Source organism: Papio anubis, chromosome 8, assembly GCF_008728515.1.
Source record: "Papio anubis isolate 15944 chromosome 8, Panubis1.0, whole genome shotgun sequence".
Taxonomy (NCBI): Eukaryota; Metazoa; Chordata; class Mammalia; order Primates; family Cercopithecidae; genus Papio; species Papio anubis.
The window spans coordinates 105,889,187-105,903,052 of NC_044983.1; the positions used below are offsets into that span (position 1 = coordinate 105,889,187).

Below are 13,866 nucleotides of genomic sequence, written 5' to 3' on the forward strand. Positions count from 1 at the left end.
TGACAAGAAGGTGATCACTGTAGGGAAATCTAAGATAAGAGATCTAAGAGTGCTCCAGCAAGATACTAAGGAAGGGGAGCAAGCTTGGCATGTTACAGGAGAAAAATAAAAACGAAAAACAATGGAGTGTCTGGAACATAATGAGAAAGGCATGAGTGTTGCTGGATGAAGTCAGAGAAATAGCTGGACTCAGAATATGTAGCATTTTATAGGCTATGGTAAATAATCAATATATGTTTTCTTTCACAGCCTTGAATTTTTGAAGTGTGTAGACCAAATATTTTGCAGAATGCGCCTCTCATTGAGCTTATTTGATGTGTCCTCATGATTAGATTTAGGTTATGCATAGGCATACCAAGGAGGTAATATTGGGTCCTTAGTGAATCATGTCAAGAGTCATGATATCTCCAACTTGCTGTCAGATGGCTCCAAAAACAATCAGTGTAGTGGAGGAGGGAGAGGAGAAAGAAGGTTGGGAGGAGGAGAGAACAACAAGGAGTGATAAAACAAATGGATAGAAACATTTAAAAAATTACCATCTGTATACCCTTTGTTTAGGTATGAAAGTTCTTTGTTCTATTCTTCTAACTTTTATGTAATTTTGAAATTATATATAAAAATAAAAATTACCCAAAGTAATAAATAAATAAATATTGATTATCTAAATGTGATATGGAGACAAGTATTTTTAGTATAGGAATGGTATGATACAAATTACATTTTAAAAATACCTTCTCTTTTATGAACAGAACAGATCCTTTAAAAGTGGTCAAGTGTAGAGACAGGGAAATTAATCAGTAGACCATAATGATAGCCAATCCAAGAAGTAATGGTGACTTTAACTGGATTTTATTCCTAAAGATAGAAATAAGTGGCTATAAAATATGTTGGAAGTAGAAAACTAGGGCTTATTAATGAACTGAATTTAGAGTTATGTGAAGTAATAACCAATCAAGAACCTTCTTGGTTTCAATTATGAGCAAGTGTGTAAAATGGGTTGCCATTTACTGCGATTAAAAGCCTGAATTCGGAAAAGTTTTGACAAGGAGTTTAAGGGGATGGAAATTATGAGCTATGTTTTGAAAATGTAAAATGTGACATTAGTATATAATATCCAAGTAAAGATATGGATAATTTGAACAATATAAGTATTTTGTGAGTCCAAAAGAGTCAAATGTCATCAATTTCATATGATTCCATCACCTAATATTATGTGGCTGTGGATATGAATCTGCAGTTCAGAGAAAAGCTCAGATTTAGACAGAGATTTGAGAAGCATTGGAATATTGATGTTATTTAAAGCTATAAAACTGGATGTGGTCACATAGGAAAAAATGTAAACAAAAAATAACTTTATAGGTGAGCTAACAACAAGATATTTATAAATAAAAATTGAGGCTGAGCACAGTGGCTCCTACTTGTGACTTCCCAAAATTTGGGAAAGCCAGGGTGGGAGGATTGCTTGAAGTCAGGAGTTCAAGACAAGCTTTGGCAACATAGGGAGACCCCTGTCTCTATAAAAAAGAAAAACAAACAAAAAAATGAGTCAGGTAGTCCTAGCTTGTAGGTAGGCTGAGGTGGGAGGATTGCTGGAGTCCAGGAGTTGAAGGCTGCAGTGAGCTATGATTGTTCCACTGCACTTCAGCCTGGGTGATAGAGCGAGACACTATCTTAAGAAGAAAAGAATAGATTAAGAAAACAAGTATAACAAGAAATTTCAGAAAAAGCAGATGAAGTGATTAAAATTATTTGTATTTTCTTCAACAAAATATTAAAACTATTTTTCAGTTTGATCTTTTGGCATTGCTGTGTTTCATTCCCTGTCACATAAATAAATAAATAAATACAATCTTCTGAGTCACTATGAGTCTATAAAGTTGACTCTTGATTTAATAAAGAATCTTAGCAAACCTTTTCAAATTTCACAACCCTAGGACTTACCTAACTGCAATATTCAATGTTTTATATGCTGCTCCAACTTCTACCAACTGTACAATAAACTACTAACAGTTTAAAATAGACTAAAAAAGAAATACACAACCATAATACTTTCTTATGTTTTATTGTGCAATAAATTTGACATAAAGGTTCCAAACCCACATTTACTTGATACATGGTGCAATGTAAACTGATAATTTCCACTTTCTCTTCTCCTTCTCTTCTCTTTTCATCAACAGATTGTTGACTTGTTTATCTTATATTCAGGAGCCCCATCAAGGAGAAGTATATACTTGCTATATACATCAAAGCAGCATTTTTCAAATTGCTACTACTTGGTAGCAAAACCAAAAATGTAACATGAAAATGAAAATAACTTAATAAATGATATAAAATTGCTCCTAGGGTAAATCTGGAGGACCAGGCTGAAAAATTAAGCAAGAACAAGATAACTAACCAGTAGACAACAGGCTACTGAAACAGACTGGCTAGATGCTACTCTGAACATTAATGTTTGTGGAAACAGCCCTGTCATCACTCAGGAATGCCACTCTTGGAAATTTCATCATTTTAACTTAAATAACCTCAAACTTTTCTTGAATAACTTTCACTCTCCCTTAATATTCAATGCCTGAGAAAGAAATATGTGAATTCAAGCTCAACCCAAGTTTATATGTCTATGAGCTATTAGGGTGTGAATGTAGGATGGGGCCCTGCCTGCTTCAAGTTCCACCATCACACTAGGGATTCCTTGACAATTCAAGGGATATTTACACAATGGATAATTAACAAGTAACAAATATCTACTATAACCAAAATTATACATACAATCTTCTTTTATTTAGAAAAAAATTATCCTATATGACATAATACAAATATTTCTTGTACAACTGAAACAAATTTCATTTTCAAGGGAAAATTGCCTAAAATTTCAGTAATTTTTGCATCCAATTCTGTTTGAATTCTGTAGAAAATACTTACTGCTTTTCACAGGAGGAAATTTGTTACAATATAAATATAAGTGCAAACACTAGCAAAGATTTAAAAATGGATACTCTAGTTTATAGCATATAATTTACAAATTACCTCCTCTATCACCCATTTCAAATTCTTCTGGTTTTGAGACAGCAATCTCAACCTGACAGGGTTCTCTACCTAATTCTATGATCCAAACTTATGTTAATAAATATCTGTGACTTTGGTGTTCCTGCCTGTACAGATTACAACAACATTTAGGCCTCTGTGCTGTTGTGCTAGTGGGTGTAGTAGGGGGTCATCTGAATTCTATTCATATTCTTCCCTCCTTTATGTAATATTTATCTATTTGGATGGTGAGGATTGATCATGCCAGCCAATATAAATACCCTGTTTTGACTTTTGATTTAATCATGTGAAAAGCTACTTTGGCCAGAGATAATCTCATCTAAATCAACATGACTCATCTTGGAAGCATTCTTCAGAACCCAGACTTTCAAATGAGCAAAGCCACGAATCATGGGTGATAACAATAGACCTTTTTCCCAACTATGTATTTAGGTGTGATTCAACTTCTGTGCTTTGTCTCCAACTGCATTCTGCTTATGGGAGGACATTTTTCGAAGATTGGTTGTTAGTTCAAAACACATTATTTAGTCTTCAGGACAACATCATAACTATTCAAGTTTCAGGCTCATGCGTTGGGGAAGAGAGGGAGATATATTAAGTATTTGGAGCTCATCAAGGTGACTAGCATTATGTAGTCCCTCTGGTTGCTTTGGACAGCAGGTGGAACAGAGGCCCTAGAAATCACTGAGTGGTGACCAAAAGAAAATGCCATAGAATAATGTAAGCTATGCTTATTTTTAAAATGGCTTTTGACTGATTTTTCACCTAGAGCTCTGATGGACTTATTAGAGGACACTTTTAGGAAATTTATTCTAGTTCTCAAATACTAAGTTATATGGACTTATCTTGATCATATGTGGGGCCGCCTGCCTCTGAGGTAACCTCCATTGGTCTCCACCTCCTAGTATTGATTCCATTGTACAGTCCATTCCCACCTTCTACTAGGGTTGATCAATGTGGCCAATAGAATATGAGAGATTGATGGTATGTTGCTTCTGTGATTGAGTTATAAAATATATTGTGACCTCCATCTTGGTCCCTCTTTTTGTTTTTGTAATTTCGATAGTTATAGGAGTACAAGGGGTTTTGGGTAACATGAATGAATTGTATAGTGGTGAGGCCTGGAGTTTTAGAGTATCCATTACCTGAATAGAGTACATTGTACCTAATAGATGATTTTTCATCCTTCACCCACCTCAAACCCTCCCTCCTTCTGAGTCTCCAATTTCTATTATATCTCTCTGCACGTCTTTGTGTATCCACAGCTTAGCTCTCACTTCTAAGTAAGAACATGCAGTATTGCATTTTCCATTTCTGAGTTACTTCACTTAGGATAATGGCTTTCAGTTCCATATTTAAAAAATTCATTATTGTATTCTTGTTTATGAGTATTTTTCCATGTTGTTAATATACCACATTTTCTTTATCCACTCATCGGTTGATGGCCATTTAAGTTGATTCCACATCTTTGCAATTGTGAAATCTGCTGCAATAAACCTATGCATGCAGGTGTCTTTTTAAAATAGTGACTGCTTTTCTTTTGGGTACAAAACCAAAACTAATAAATAGGACCTAATTAAACTGAAAAGATTCTGCACAGCAGAAGAAATATTTAACAAACAGTCTACAGAATTGGGGAAAAAAATGCAAACTTTACATCCAACAAAGATGTATATCTTTATACATCTAATATCTTTATACAAACTAATATCCAGAATCTACAAGGAAGTCAAACAAATCAGCCAGAAAAAAAAGCCAAATAATCCCATTAAAAAGTAGGTAAATGACAACAACAGACATTTCTCAAAAGAAGATACAAAAATGGCCAACAAATATTTTTAAAATGCTCAGTATCACTAATCATAAGGGAAATAAAAATTAAAACCTCAATGAGATACAACCTTACTCCAGTATGGGTATTGGGCATTATTAAAAAATCAAAAACAATAGATGTTGGTGTAGCTGTAGTGAAAAGGGAATGTTTATACACTGTTGGTGGGTATGTGAATTAGTATCTCACTTTTTTAAGTGACTTATCAGGGAGAAGTCAGCTGCAAGGGAGCACAGCTTTATGTTGAGACTCATGTGATAATCAACCGAGACTTTCTGCCACTGACCGTACAAGTGAGCTACCTTGGAAGCAGGTCCATCAGTCTCTGTCAACTTTCAGATGACTGAACTTTGACTGACAGCTTTACTAAAATCTTATAAAAGATCCTCAATCAGGATCAGCTATATAAACCACTACTGAATTTCTGATCTTAAAAACTATGTGAGATAATAAATGCTTGTTGTTTTAAGCTGCTATTAATAATGTTTAGAGCAATTTTCACAGTAATAGAAAATTAAGTCTGTTAGGAAGGTTGTCTTAAAAACATTAAAGAGCTATATTAATAACCATTACTAGAAGCCTGTAGTCCTTATGATTTTGGACTATTATCATAGAATCCTTTGGATGTCAGTTTAATATGATATAATTTTTGTACTACTCAATGGAGATAATTAAATATCAAGCCCATTAACCAAAGAAAGTGGGATACATTTTTTTTTTCAACAGAAATTTTGGTATGCCACAGCAAGAAAAAACATTACAGCATAATTAAGATATCTTAGTGTAAACAGATGTTTTAGAAAACACACAGTAGGAAAATGAAAACACAGTGAAACAATTTTTGAAATTAAGATAATTGGTTAAAAAATGGAGCTTCTTGGACAAATAAACAAGTAGTCAATCTTTCATGAGAAACAAGAAGGCTTACTTTGTACTCAACATTGCTGGCATGATTTATTATAAGGAGAATATTTTAGCCCTGTGGAATTATCTTCAATTGTACATCAGCTAGATGAAGAACAGAGGATGAGAATGGCAGAAGGAAGAGTTTCTAGAGAAGAAACTAGAAACGCATTTTTACAGTAGCCTTCTAGAAATAGAAGTGACAGGTTTTTTTTGCTTTGGTTTTGTTTTTTCTCTATTCAGATTATAAGCAATGCCTTGCAAATTTGGAGTTTAGACCTAATCTTGTTCAATAGTCCAGAGTATCAAAGGCTCAGGATCAACTTTATAAATGTAAGATAATTTATATGCAATTACAAAGAATACTTGTTTACAGTTAGAAAGTTAGGAGAACAATGTTTAATTCGAATACTTTCTTGAGGGTTTCAGACTTAACATCAGATAAATACCTTGCACTTTTCTCAGCTCAATTACAACAGGAATGTTATTCTATATTTCTTGTTAAGGACGACCTGCCAGACTGTGAGGCCAACCAACTCCTGCAGATGATTAGGCTCCAATAAATGCATCGACCAAAACTTATTACAGAAGACTTAGATAAATTAACAGCAAAGGTTCCATGAAACAGACCTGGAATGAGTCTTAGAGACAAATGATGGGTCAGAAATGTTAGATAAGGAGGAGGATTTGCAGAGGGCTCCGGGACTAAGTCACCAAGTAATTGACCTGGAAGATGAAGAAGCACATCTCTGCAGAGCTATTCAGCTAAGTATGCAAGGCAATTCCACAAATTTATCTCAAGATGTTCCATAGACCTCAGGAACAAATCTCACTTCGAAAGAACTTTGGAAGACAAGAGAAACCTATTTGAAAAGCAGCAGCAGCAGCAGCAGCAGCACCAGGTAGATTCACCAGGACAAATTTCATATCCATCTGAAAGACTGACCACAACAAGTTCAGGAGCATTTGAGAATGATCTAGGTGACATGAGTGAATAAGCCATGTTTCAGGCAGCCGTGACCATGTCTTTAGAAACTGTTGGAAGTAATTTGAAAATAGAAGGAAAAAATATCATTCAAAAATAATTTAGGCTGGGTGTGGTGGCTCACATCTGTAATCCCAACATTTTGGGAGGCCAAGGTGGGAGGATCACTGGAGGCCAGGAGTTTAAGACTAGCCTGGCCAACATGGTGAAACCATATCTCTACTAAAAATACCAAAAAAAAAAAAAAATAGCCAGTTGTGGTGGTGCACATGTAGTAATAGCTATTCGGGAGGCTGAGGTATGAGAATTTCTTGAACCCTGAGGCAGAAGTTGCAGTGAGCCGAGATCATGCCTCTGCACTCCACTCTGGGTGACAGAGTGAGACTCTGTCTCAAAAAAATAAAATACAGGTAAATAAATAATTTAAATACTTCTATTTTTCCAATATTATCCTGTGTGATTACAGCATAGGATTCCAACGTTATACTGTAGGATAACAGCACAGCTCCATTTTGGTAATGTGTTAAATACATGAGGAAATAAGACTTTTAGATGACTTGCAAACAAAATGATGAGAAAGCAGGAAAATGCATCAGTTGTGGGACTAAATAATGATATTTCAAATATTAGCCAAACAGGCATTCAGCAATTAAAGAAACTTTATATATATATATATATTTAAATTGATCTTCTTTTCCTCACCATGGTTAACTTAGGTACTTAACCAGGCCTTTCATACTCCTACCTAAGTGCTGGATTATAACAAGAAGATGGTATAATTCCAATATAATTTTTTAAAATTCTCTATGAGTTGTATTTTCTTCCAAAGTTAACATTTGTATTCATTGCATCATACTGAAATATGGTTTTCTGTATTTTTTTTTTTTAATAATAAACACACCTCTATTGACACACATGCTTGTGAATATGGCTCTATTTATCTATGGGATTTACCACCTGATGAAGTTTTGTAATTATGACAATTTAATTCAGTGCTTTTCTCTAATTAGGCCCACTGTAAAGACATTTTAAATTGAATTTAATTGTATTAATAACCTCTGATTGACACTGGACTACTATTATTTTAATAGTTGTCATCAACTGTCTTAAATACTTTTGGCAGAAATATATCTTTCCCAACACTGTGTGAAAGAAAAATCACCTGAAAGCAGGATAAATTCTAAAATGCCAACTGTTACAGTTTCTATTTTAAGGACATCTTAATAGTTATAAAGGACCACTTAGGAAAGATATAAATACGTCTCTCTTTTTTTCTCCACTTATACTATGCAAATTAGCCCTGAATACCTGAGGACCCCCTGATTGAATTATGAAAAGTAGCTAAATCATTTACAGGCATGTATGTGTGCGTGCATGTGAATGCGTGCATGTGAGTGGTGATAATGACATAAGAACTGAGACACTGGAAAGTCTTTTGGAGGGGAATTTGTTGCACATTTTAGTGTGTATTTTAAAAACAAGGCAATAGATAAGAGAAAATATTTGTAAGTAGCAGATCTTCAGAATCCTTGACAAATCAAAAATATATAATATGAAAAATGCATCAACAATGGCATACATATCTTGTCATTGATTGAGAGAACATATCTGTTGGTTGGACACTGAAAATAATGGAGAGAAATAAAATGCTCTCAGTAATTTACAATGAACAGTAGAAGAGAGCACAATAAAATCCAGGTGGTTCCTCTTCCAAACTAGTCTTTGGCTAGACACAAAGACATGACAGTGGTTGGTGATTAGGTTAGAATGTATGCCTGGAAATGAGGACAATACCAATAAAACAAATATCTATTGCATTGTCATCATTCTACTTTCTGTGAAGGATAATATGGGGAAAACTAGAGAAAAAATGGTTCCTATGACAATATAATCATAGCAGTGTCTACCACCTGGCATTCAGAAATAATGGCTTCCTGCACCTACCTGCATCTACCATTTGCAAAGCTAATTCTGCATTCTTGTTAATGGAAATCCATACCTTGAGAGAAAATGATAGGTGTTGTAATTTATAATATTCTGCTTTACTCCAACAGTACAAGATCATTTCAGTTTCTGTTTACTCATCTGTCAAAGTTTTTACAGGAACACATATTTTTAGCCATAACACCTGCATCTAGAATCTCATATATGTTATGCAAAATATACTTAAGATTTTCGGTTTGTTGCACATGCACTCAAGATATGTCTCTTATGTTAAATAGCGATGACGACAGGTGTACCAAATCAGCCTGTTATGTTTGTGGAGCTCAAAACAAAATACTGCTGCATGTCTTTTGCATTTTAAAAACCTAACAAATACCATACTTCAAGATGATTAAATCTGGAAATCTATTTTTAATTGTTCCTCTTCTCTCTTTTGCTTTCACCTCTGATGGAAGTCTTTCCTGCTGCCATTTCCATCTATATTATCCCCTGCAGGTTCATGAATGAGAATAATTTCTACCTAAAAACATGACTAAAAATGAAGGAAAAAGCCTTGTTTTGAGTTTTTCATAACTCTTGTTTGAATGACTAATAGTGGTTAGAATGCTGGAGTTATGTTAGGAGATTTAATGGTGTATTCAGTCACATTTAAATTTTTTCTTTTTTTAACATTTTATGTGAACATTTAAATGTTGGATCTTTCAGTTAGGGAAGCTACACAAACAACTACACCAGGAGATCTCCAACACAGAATTTTCTACTTACCTGGTCTCTATGTCTTGTGTTCCTGAGAAATCTGAATAATGTGTCTTTGGGGCAATAACTGAATATAATTTTCTGTATTTCTCTGTTCCAGCACCATGTTTATGTGGAGATGAGGCATACAGATTTTTCTCTCTGTATCTCTTTCTCTCTGCCTTTCTCTCTCTCTTAGATTTGTTTATAGTATATAGAGATTATATAGCTATAAAGACTACATATATATATAGATAATATATATATACACACGGAAATATTTAACAAAATTTATAATAAAACTTTTATATTTCACCTTGTTAGTTTTCCTTCAGTCTTTTCCTTCATTTTTTTTTTTAGAGTTTTCTATATATTTTATTTCAAATGAATTTTAAGTATTATATATACTACATGGTATGTGTATGTGTGTGTGTATATATATCTCTCTCTCATATATATGTGTGTATATATATGTATCATATATAATATGCATATTTTACTTATGATTGAAACAGGTGAGTTTCTTTATTTCCTTTGCAGGACATGTGACAGGGGATTGGCTTGCCTCTTTGGTTGCACTGCAGCTCAAACCCCTAGGGGGAGCATGCAGATGGGCAGGTGCAGAGGCCCAGGTGAGTGCTATGATCTCTCGGCCCCACGGTAGTGTCTAGGGGTGACTGCCTGCAGGCCCAGTGTTACAAAGCTCTTTCAGCTCTGCCGTCTGCAGACAGATTGAATGTTAATCAGGTCAATGGGCCCTCTGCCTCATCACAAGGGCAGAGAGCCAGTGTGACAGCCTTCTGTATCCTGAGTTCTTGCCCAGTGTCCCAGAAGAATTGGATCACAGGTGGCTTGAAGGATGAATGTAAGGTTTTATTGAGTGGCGGAGGTGGCTCTCAGTGAGGTGGATGGGGAGCTGGAAGGTGGAGGAGTGGGGGAGATCATTTTCTCCGGGAGATTATCCAAGGGGAGATTGTCCAAAAATGGCTGAACTCCTCTTGACGTTCGGGTACCTCTTTTCTGCTTCTCTGCCACGCCATCCTGCTGCTCCCTGCCACTCCCTGCCACTCTCTTCTGCTGTCTGCTGCTCTCCACAGCTCCTCTTGATGTACAGTCATGTGGGTGTGTGTCCACTAAGGTCTCCGGTTTATATGGGCACAGGATGGGAGGCATGGTGTGCCAGAGTGGTCTTGGAAAATGCAACATTTTGGCACAAAAACAGGAGTGCCTGTTCTCACTTAGGTCTGCAGGCACAAGTCTGAGAATGGAACCCTCACCAGCGACCCTGCCCTTCTCTACCCAGAACTTCTCTGCCACCTTCTGTATCACCATCATATATGTATTTATAGAATATATGATAAATACACGAATATATATTTATTATATTATATACATTTAGTATTTTTATATATATGTACACACACACACATATATATTATACACACACACACACACACACACACACTTGATCTGGACATTTCTAAAACCAGTTTTAGATTCTGACTATATTCAAACTTGATATTTTCTACAAGAGCCAAAAATTGAACAAGATTTTTTCATTCTCAGGGGTATTTTAAAATAACAACAAAAAGTTTTAATCAGAATTTGGTTGTTTTTTCTCAATTTGCCTTTGTCTTTTTAAGTGAGGAGAGTTGATTCATAATTTTTAAAAGATTGGGTTTCTTTTTGAAAGGTGTCTGTTCATATCCTTTGCCCACTCTTTAATGGCATTGTTTGTTTCTTTCCTGTAAATTTGCTTAAGTTCCTTGCAGATTCTGTATATTAGCCCTTTGTCAGATGGATAGATTGCAAAAATTTTCTCCCATTCTGTAGTTTTCTGTTTACTCTGTTGATAGTTTCATTTGCTGTGCAGAAGCTCTTTATTTTAATTAGATTCCATTTGTCATTTTTTGCTTTTGTTCGAATTGCTTTTGGTGATTTCATCATAAAGTCTTTGCCCATGCCTATGTTCTGAATGGTACTGCCTAGATTTTCTTCTGGGGTTTCAAAAGACATGCATGTGGCCAATAAACATATGAACAATAGCTCATCACTGATCATTAGAGAAATGCAAATCAAAACCATAATGAGATACCATCTCACACCTGTCAGAATGGTGATTATTAAAAAGCCGAGAAACAACAAATACTGGTTAGGTTGCAGAGAAATGGGAATGCTTTTACACTCTTGGTGGGAATGTAAATTAGTTCAACCACTGTGGAAGACACTGTGGTGATTCCTCAAAGATTAGAACCAGAAAAACCATTTGACCCAGCAATCCCATTACTGGGTATATACCCAGAGGAGTATAAATCATTCTGTTGCAAAGATACATGCACACGTATGTTCACTGCAGCACTATTCGCAACAGCAAAGACATGAAATCAGCCCAAATGCCCATCAATGATAGACTGGGTAAAGAAAATGGGGCACATATACACCATGAAATACAATGCAGCCATAAAAAGGAACAAGATTATGTCCTTTGCAGGCACATGAGTAAAGGGGGAAGCCATTATCCTCAGCAAACTAATGCAGAAACAGAAAACCAAACACCACATGATTTACTTATAAATGGGAGCTGAACAATGAGAATACATGGACACAGGGAGGGGCACAACACTTCCTGGGGCCTGTTGAGGGAGAGTGCGGGGAGAGCCTTAGGGGAAGGAACTAATGCATACTGGGCTTAATACCTAGGGGATGAGTTGATAGGTGCAGCAAACCACCATGGCACACGTTTACCTATGTAATAAATCTGCACATTCTGCACATGTACCCCAGAACTTAAAAAAAAATTGTAAAATAATTTTTAAAAATAAAGAAAATATGACCAACAATTCTATTTATTTATTTATTTATTTATTTATTTATTTAGAGACAGAGTCTTGCTCTGTACCCTTGCTGGAGTGTAGTGGCGCGATCTCTCACTGAAACTTCCGCCTTCCAGGTTCAAGCGATTCCCCCGCCTCAGCCTCCTGAGTAGCTGGGACTACAGTTGTGCACCACCATGCCCAGCTAATTTTTGTATTTTTATTAGAGATGGGGTTTCACCATGTTGGCCATCATGGTCTCGATCTTTTGACTTCGTGATCCACCCATCTCGGCCTCCCAAAGTGCGGGGATTACAGGCATGAGTCACCTCACCCGGCCAACAAATTTTATAAGGTTAAACGTATACAAATCGGATGGACAGTCATTCCATTCCTAGGAATTTACACACTGTGTCTGCACAGTGATCTGTATGTGTATTCATGATACTTTATTCATAATAGCCCAAACCTGGAATGATAGAATTGTCCAATAACAAGTGAATGTATAAACAAAATGGTATAGTCACACAAATAAAAAAATATATATCGGGTTTCAAGAAGTCTCTTCTCCAATGTAATGGCAGTAGAGACAATAAGAAAGGAAGAAAGAAAGCTAAGAGGTTGAAAGTGAAATGCTCTATGTGTTTTTTTTTTTTTTCCTTTCAGCAGATGTAACTCTATGCAGTATATATATTTCCAGTAATATTTCTTTTTAATTATTTGTAAAATAGAAAGTGTTAATTCAGTTAGGTGTAGTTAGAGCCAAAACAGTTTTCTTTTTAATTTTTAAGCACTTGTAGAATTAACAAAACAAAACAAAACAAAACAAAAAAGGGGGTATGAGAAGATACATTGAATAGCAAACAAATTTGAATGTTGAGAAAAACAGGATTAAAAATGATCTTCACGGATTAGAATATAAACGAGCTTTTATACTTTGTGTTTCCGTATCTGGATAACTGGAAAAAAATAACACTAAGAAAGCAGGTGTTGCATTAAAAAAAGACGTGAGGAAAAAAATCTAGAAGCATGAGATTTTCACTGATTTGAAGCATACATGAATGCCTGAATCAATTGGGATTCCAGCCAAATGAAATGGAACAAGGCAGCAGAAACAAATCATGCTGTGCTTCATGAAAGATATTAGCAGCTTCATAATTGTGCCTTGAAAAGCTCTTCTTTATTTCTGTCTAATTGCCATTAAATTCATCATTTCACAGAGAAGTTAAGGCCAAAACTAAAGGAACATTTCAAAATTTATGTTTCTTATTTATCATTGACATAATAATTACACATATTTATGGAGTACAATGTGATGTTTCGGTGCCTGTATACAGAGTATAATAATCAAATCGGGGTAATTACCATATCCATCACTATTATCGTTTATCATTTATTTGTGACAACACTCAAAATCTCTTTTGGCTTTCTTGAAATATACACTACACTGTTATTTGTTATAGTCACCCTATCATTTTAGGACTCACTTGATCTGCTGAAAAATCAAACCGATTTCCTATCTTAAAAGTCATTCACCAGAGAAACATGATTATAAATTGCCTGAAAAATCATATGGGTGGGTGCTAAGAGATCCCACTGTTGCTTACTTTTCT

The 13,866-nt window shown here is 35.3% G+C and overlaps 1 pseudogene; it reads left to right on the forward strand.

Moving 5' to 3' along the window:
- The first annotated feature begins 4,838 nt into the window (after window positions 1-4,838).
- LOC110743999 lies at window positions 4,839-6,916 on the forward strand (annotated as a pseudogene).
- Window positions 6,917-13,866: the final 6,950 nt, after the last annotated feature.